At 47.7% G+C, this 7,366-nt stretch overlaps 1 non-coding gene across 1 annotated transcript; it reads left to right on the top strand.

Moving 5' to 3' along the window:
• The first annotated feature begins 4,932 nt into the window (after positions 1-4,932).
• On the top strand, positions 4,933-5,017 carry TRNAQ-UUG. The gene has a single exon. It is a non-coding gene; the product is annotated as a tRNA-Gln (tRNA).
• Positions 5,018-7,366: the final 2,349 nt, after the last annotated feature.

Here is a 7,366-nt window from a genome sequence, read left to right as displayed (position 1 = left end):
GTAAATAATTGGACTACAACACCTAGGCAGAAAGCTCAGTTGTAGAAAGGATCAGAGCTGCATTTCAGGTGTGGGGTGTGAGTAGCTACCAGGGGCAGGACAGCATATTGCAAGCTCTTTAGGACATGGACCGGCCTTAATAAGCAGTGTGGCCTGCCGTGATCTCGGTAGTGAGACAAGTCACCCCGGGGGAGGAAGGTGGGCTGGTCAATTTAGACATAACCAGATGGAATGGATGGGCACAGAGGGACAGTGTGGGATGTACATCTGAGGGGTGCAGAGAATTTTGTCTGTTTGGATTCATCCTTTAGAATCATGGGTGACAAACATCTCAATGGGACACTTGACAAGTATAACCTGGGCCTCAGCCACCGTAGGGTGAACTATTTCACTGAGTAGCTAATCTAGTCATAATTGTGGTGAACAATCTCAGAGTAAGCACCCGAAGCTGGGGTGGTTTTGTCGTCCTCTGTAAGACGTCAGCCCTCGGGGAGTCCACATCCAGAGCTGGTCCTGGCACTTGTTTCCAGACTGGCCTGTCGCTCTTTCTCACACAGACTGGCAGGCTCCTTGACGGGCACTGGTTCGTCTCCCTTGTGTTCTTGAGCCTTGTACGAAGCCTGTTGTATCATGAGCGAAGCCAGACCCTAGGCTTCTCTTCCTCCCGTCTCTCTCTCCCTTTTTTAATTTAATGTTTATTTTATTTTTGAGAGAGAGAGAGAGTGCAAGTGGAGGAGGGGCAGAGAGAGAGAAGGAGAGGATCCCAAGCAAGCTCCGTGCCGACAGCAGCAAGCCTGACGTGGGTCTCGAACTCACGAAGCATGAGATCATGACCTGAGCCGAAGTCGGAGGCTCAACCGACGGAGCCACCCAGACGCCCCTCTCCCATCTTTCTTGTTGTCCCTTCTCAGATGTTTCTTCCTCCTTCTCCCCTTTGTGCACATGTCTTTCTCCAGTACTTGTCCTTGTCTGCCTTTTTGTCTCCTTTTTTAATTTTTAATTTTTAAATTTTTAATTAAAAAAATTCTTTTTTAATTTTAGAGAAGGGGGTATTTGGAAACAGACACGCACAGGGAAAACACCATGTGAGGGTGTAGGCAGAGACGGCGTGATGCATCTACCGGCCACGGAAGGCCAAGATGGCCAGGAACCATGGGAAGCCAGGAGAAGGGCCCGGAGGAGAGTCCCCCTCACAGCCCCCTGAAGGAACCATCCCCTGCCCACACCTTCGTCTCAGACTTCCAGCCTCCAGAGCTGTGAGACAACACCTTTCCGTTGTTTTCAGCCACCCGCCTGGGGTCCATAGTTACAGCAGCCCCAGGAAGCTAATATGGGCCCCATGTTCATAACGGAAGAAAGTGCGAAATCACAGTTAGAGGCTCGTGAAAATAAGAACGTAGGGTTTTTTCCTGCAGTAGGCGTCGGCCCCCAGGTCTGGTGCACAGGGTCCCACACAGCCCGTGGTGGACAGGCTCCCACACCCGAGCCAAGGACGGTCACGCCTCAGAACTACCCCGGTGGCACCTGGAGGGGCGGATGGCACCGTGGAGCTGGAGGCACTGGGGGGACAGCCCCCACACTGCCAGTCACTCTTGAGAAGGTGTGCATGTGTGTCCCTCCCTGCTTCTCTCCGCTCCGGCTGGCTGGCCGGCTCACAGCCGAGCGGGGCTGGGGTCGAGCAGAGGGGGCGTCTGTGAGCTGCACCCGTTTACCACTTTGGGGGATAAAATGTGCTTGTTTTGTTTTTGTTTTAAGAGAGAGAGAAAGAGCGCAAGCAGGAAAGGGTCAGAGGGAGAGACAGAGAGAGAATCCCAAGCAGGCGTCATGCTCAGTAGAGTCCAACATAGGGCTGGACTCCACAACCCTGGGATCATGACCTGAGCCGAAATCAAGAGTCGGATGCTCAACCGACCGAGACTCCCAGGTGTCCCTAAAATGTACTTTTTAATTGTATTTTTTTAAATTTTTAAAAAATGTTTATTTTTGAGAGACAGAGAGAGAGCGGGAGCGGGAGAAGGGCAGAGAGAGAGGGAGACACAGAATCTGAAGCAGGCTCAGCAGAAAACATGAATTAGACACTTCTCTAAAGAAGACATCGGATGGCCAACAGGCACATGAAAAGATGCTCAACGTCGCTCCTCATCGGGGAAATACAAATCAAAACCACCCTCAGATATCACCTCACGCCAGTCAGAGTGGCCAAAATGAACAAATCAGGAGACTCTAGATGCTGGCGAGGATGTGGAGAAACGGGAACCCTCTGGCAATGTTGGTGGGAATGCAAACTGGCACAGCCATTCTGGAAAACAGTGTGGAGGTTCCTCAAAAAATTAAAAATAGATCTACCCTATGACCCAGTAATAGCACTGCTAGGAATTTACCCAAGGGATACAGGAGTGCTGATGCATAGGGGCACTTGTTCCCCAATGTTTATCAGCACTTTCAACAATAGCTAAATTATGGAAAGAGCCTAAGTGTCCATCAACTGATGAATGGATACAGAAATTGTGGTTTATATACACAATGGAATACTACGTGGCAATGAGAAAGAATGAAATCTGGCCTTTTGTAGCAACGTGGATGGAACTGGAGAGTGTTATGCTAAGTGAAATAAGTCAGACAGAGAAAGACAGATACCATGTGGTTTCACTCTTATGTGGATCCTGAGAAACTTAACAGAAGACCATGGGGGAGGGGAAGAAAGAAAAAAGAGGTTAGAGAGGGAGGGAGCCAAAACATAAGAGACTCTTAAAAACTGAGAACAAACTGAGGGTTGATGGGGGGGTGGGAGGCAGGGGATGGTGGGTGATGGGCATTGAGGAGGGCACCTGTTGGGATGAGCACTGGGTGTTGTATGGAAACCAATGTGACAATAAATTTCATATTGAAAAAAAATTTAAAAATACAATTAAAAAGAGGCGGCTGGGTGGCTAGTCAGTTAAACATCTGACTTCGGTTCAGATTATGATCTCACGGTTTGTGAGTTCGAGCTCCGCTTCAGGCTCTGTGCTGACAGCTCGGAGCCTGAGCCTGCTTCAGATTCTGTCTCTTTTTTTGTAACATTTTAAAAAATGTTTATTTATTTTTGAGAGAGAAAGAGACAGAGTGTGACTAGAGGAGGGTCAGCGAGAGAGGGAGACACAGAATCCGAAGCAGGCGCCAGGCTCTGAGCTGACAAAACAGAAACTGACACGGGGCTTGAACTCACAAAACGTGAGACCGTGACCTGAGCCGAGGTCAGACATTTAACCGACTGAGCCACCCAGGCGCCCCTCTCTCTCTCTCTTTTAAAAAAAATGTATCCTCCTGTCATTCCGGTGATTTCAACAATTTCCTTTATGCAAGCTTGCCCTGGAGGCACGTAGGGGAGGATCCACATTTTATTTCACGTTTGTAGCTCTATGGCCCTGGGTACAGTGCCTGGTATATACCTGGATAATGATGGCATAAGAATGAAGCTGACCAATATTGGAGCTCTATCTTGGCTAGTGGTTTTACCTAGAAGTGCTGTGAGCAGGGAAAACTATGTCCAGGTAGAGGACGGCACACAGCTCCCCACGTCCCCCGCGTCCAGCTGATGCTCCCTGGGATAACCGTACGCAGGTCTGAATAAGTATGCATGGCAGTGGCCTTTTGAATTCATGCACTTCCATTACAACTGGAACTCTTTCCTTGGGAGGTGGAAATAAAATAGGGAGGTCCCACGTAAGCCACGGGTATTCGAGGCCCTGTCATTTGGCTTCTCTGTACCAGTGACGTCAGACGGGGTACGTCAATTCCGAATGTAGCTGTATTAATCAACATGTGTCCATCAAACGCACATCATACAATGCCTGACCCCTGGATGCAGGGCAATGATGTGATTAGTACTAAGAACACCAAACCAAAACAAAACAAAAAACAAACAACAACAAAAAAAGGAAGAACGACTTAAAAAAAACCAAAGAAGTATAAAGACAGACTCCCCGATTAAGTGATGGGGGGAAGATTCGATTTTAAATCGTTTGACTGTTAGGTCCCTAAAAACACCACATCCTCTGTCCTGGAAATAGCCACTTGGGTTGAGTTCAATAAATGTTTATCGAGAGCAGCACACGTATATGTAGGAAGTATGTAAACACAGGTCACTGAATGCAGGGTATGCATAAGGTTCTGTGCTAGGAGCTGCTTGGATAGAGAGGTAACCAAGGCGAATCTGTTTCTCCCGAGATGCTCAGTCTGGTTGGGGAGGCCAATATGGCAACGTGTAATTTACAGAATCGAGAGCAAAGTGCCTGCTCTTTGTGCTTAGGGGCATGGAATCATGGAGAAAGGACCCTGAGCTTCGTCTTGGTGGCAGGGAAGGCTCCCTGGGGAAGAAGGTGTCCTAGGGTTTTACAAGAATGGTGTTTCTCTATGTCAGCATATCATTACTAATGTCCTTGTCGGGCCTCTTAAAAGATGATGGAAAGGGAGCTCTGGTGGTCTTGTGCCAGAGCTGGTTTGGCAGGTTGAAATCTGGAATAGTAAGCCAACTTTTTCCTGGATTGTCTAACATACTGGATACCTTAGGACAAGCTTCTGACTCCTACTCACCCAGCTTTAGTTTACCTTTCTGGAAGTGCTGCTTGGCACGATGTGCCACCAGCTGGCATCGGGGAAGTCTGGGAGCCTGTGGCAGCCTCCGCTGGGTTTACGCAAAGATCTCTGTGTTGCCCGCTGGCCAGAAGGGTGTATGTGCGTGCTGACACTCTGGGGTGCTCCAGCCTGCGTGGTGTGGCGTGGCAAGCTTGGCAGGGAAATGCCGCGTCTCTCCGGGGCTAGAAATGGAGAGAGTTGTGAACTGATATCCGGAGTGAGCTGCGCTAATTAACTGAACACTTCGCTGAAATCCAATATTCATCATTTACTCAACCAGGAGTGGAACCAATGTTATTCAAAAGAACCCGGGGCGCCTGGGTGGCTCAGTTGGTTGAGCGTCTGACTTTGGCTCAGGTCATGATCTCATGGTTCATGGGTTCGAGCCCCACGTTGGGCTTTGTGCTGACAACTCAGAGCCTGCTTGAGATTCTCTCTCTCTCTGCCCCTCTCCCATACACACTTGTGCCCTCTCTCTCTCAAAAATAAATATTAAAAAAATCCAACCAATTAGGAGAACAAAAATCTCTAACCGTAAGCCCCAATGTATTAGTTTGAAACCAAAACTCTCTATTTTCAATTTATTGAACTAGAAAAAAACGAGGCACCAGCATCCATTTAATTCAGCTGCTCTCCGTTTTGCTTGGCTTCCTGACACCCGACTCCTGAAGGCAGGTGGAAGCGGTCCTTGCCTCCACTTTCTTCCCATTTTGGTGCTCAATTCTTTCATCTATAAAACGGAGATGATAATATGTGGCCTGCCTACTTAACAGTGTTCTTGTGACAGTCAACTTGGATCATGCTAATTATTTACTTTCCCATTTCTTCCCCCAGAAGCACAGAGACCAATATCCCAGTAAGACTAAAGATGATATTTGGTTTCTTGAAAAGCTTAACACAACGGGTACTTGTAGGTTTCAGGTCAAGGGCACCCAGCATTCATTCCAGAGCTATTTTATGTGCATCCGTGATGTGCCAGGACTGTGCCGAATGCTGGGCAGACCTATGAACAGGGCAGACATGGCCTTGTCCCCCACAAACTTAGTAATTGCGACGTGATGTGAAAATGCTGTAAAAGGGGAGGGCCTGTTGCCATGTGAGTGTGTGGGGTGAGTGATGGCAGGCCCAGGAAATCTCAGAAGCAAAGCTTCAGCCAGAATCTAAAGGAGACATGAATTAATTAACCAGATAAAGGAAGAGGGAGAGAATGGCATTGGGGGTCTCAGTGAAAACATCTACAGATTTTGTCAGCACAGTGCCAAACATTTAGATGGCTGGTGGCTCTGACACTTTAATCTGTTGTGTTTTTTTTCTTTTTTTAAAGTGCTGACACTTAGCTTTCCGTACACAAAATCGAGGAAGCCTCCCCGACGATCAACCATATAGACATCCAAGCGCAAGGCAGCGTTTAGCTGGTCAATTACCACACTAAGTGGTGACACTCCCAGTGTGAAACAGATGTCTGTCTACACCTGGGGTGGGATCCCAAGTCACGCAGAAGGAATGCCCATGCTGTCCGCACTGAGGGCTTCATGCACGTGTTGTTCGCTTGTGGAGAAACGGAAGAGCTCTCCTTTCCAGGGGCTGGTCGTGGCTATCGTTCCAGCTCCTGAGACAAGACCCTGAAGTTCTTGCCCCAAGCCCTGTCAGATAAAAGAGGGTTAGCAAAAGAGGATTTTTCTTCAGCAAAACGGGGGTCCAAAGGGTGACAGTCTGTAACCGAAAGCCTAGTGAAGACTGATACTTCTTTATTCCCAGCTGAATTCAGGGTGTTTTCTGCTATTTCCTCACGTTACCTGCAGATAGGGCGACCAACTGTCATGTCAGCCTGGGAACAAGGCTTCATGGGACATGGGGCTTTTGGTGCCCAAACTGCAGCGTTCCCACCTAACCTACTTATAGAGTTATCAGAGCAGGGGAATCGTGTTTTCCAGGCGAGGAAAATACAAGATGTGTAAATAGTTCTGCTATGTTCCATTCTGCCAATGTTTTCATGAAACAAAGGTCCATGTGTTTGGAGAGACACATTTGCTGCTCTCTGGCCGACAGGCTCCGTGCCCTTTGGGTATGGTCTCAGAGGGCAAGGCAGAGATACGCTCAAAGTAAGCAAAGTGGCTTTAAAATGAAACACGCCGGGAGAAGCAGAAATGATTCAAAATATGGGCATATCTCTTTCTAAGTTAAGAGGATGGGCCTAGGCATGCCTCGGATGTTGGCCCGACTCTATACACTGTCATGTGGTCTTATGCCAGCTGCTGCACTCCTTTAAGTCTTCTCTGGGCAAAGTGGAGATATGACCGTTGACCTCATTGGGCCCTTGGGAAGATCAAAGAACAGAGCTTGAAAAACACAAAGTAGGGGCATGTGGGTGGCTCAGTCAGCTGAGCATCAGACTCTTGATTTTGGCTCAGGTCATGATCCTGGCATCATGGGATTAAGCCCTACGTTGGGCTCTGCCCTGAGTGTGGAACCTGCTTAAGATTCTCTCTCTCTCTCTCTCTCTCTCTCTCTCTCTCTGTGTGTGTCTCTCTCTTTCTCCCTCTTCCCTTCTCCCCTGCTCACTCTCTCTCTCTAAAATAAAATAAAAACTAAAAAAAAAAAACAAAACACAACGTAGTTCTTCAATAACTGCAATTATTGATATTGTTGTTGTATTTATACTACATTTAGCTTAGAAAGCTGCATGTTGGCTAAATAATTAAATATGGAAAATAGTCTAGTGTCTATTTAAAAAATAATATCTATAGAT

The sequence above is a fragment of the Panthera tigris genome, chromosome D3 (genome assembly GCF_018350195.1).
Source record: "Panthera tigris isolate Pti1 chromosome D3, P.tigris_Pti1_mat1.1, whole genome shotgun sequence".
In the NCBI taxonomy this organism is placed as follows: domain Eukaryota; kingdom Metazoa; phylum Chordata; class Mammalia; order Carnivora; family Felidae; genus Panthera; species Panthera tigris.
Note: the sequence above shows the minus strand (reverse complement) of the source record. Positions and strands in the feature narration are given on the sequence as shown.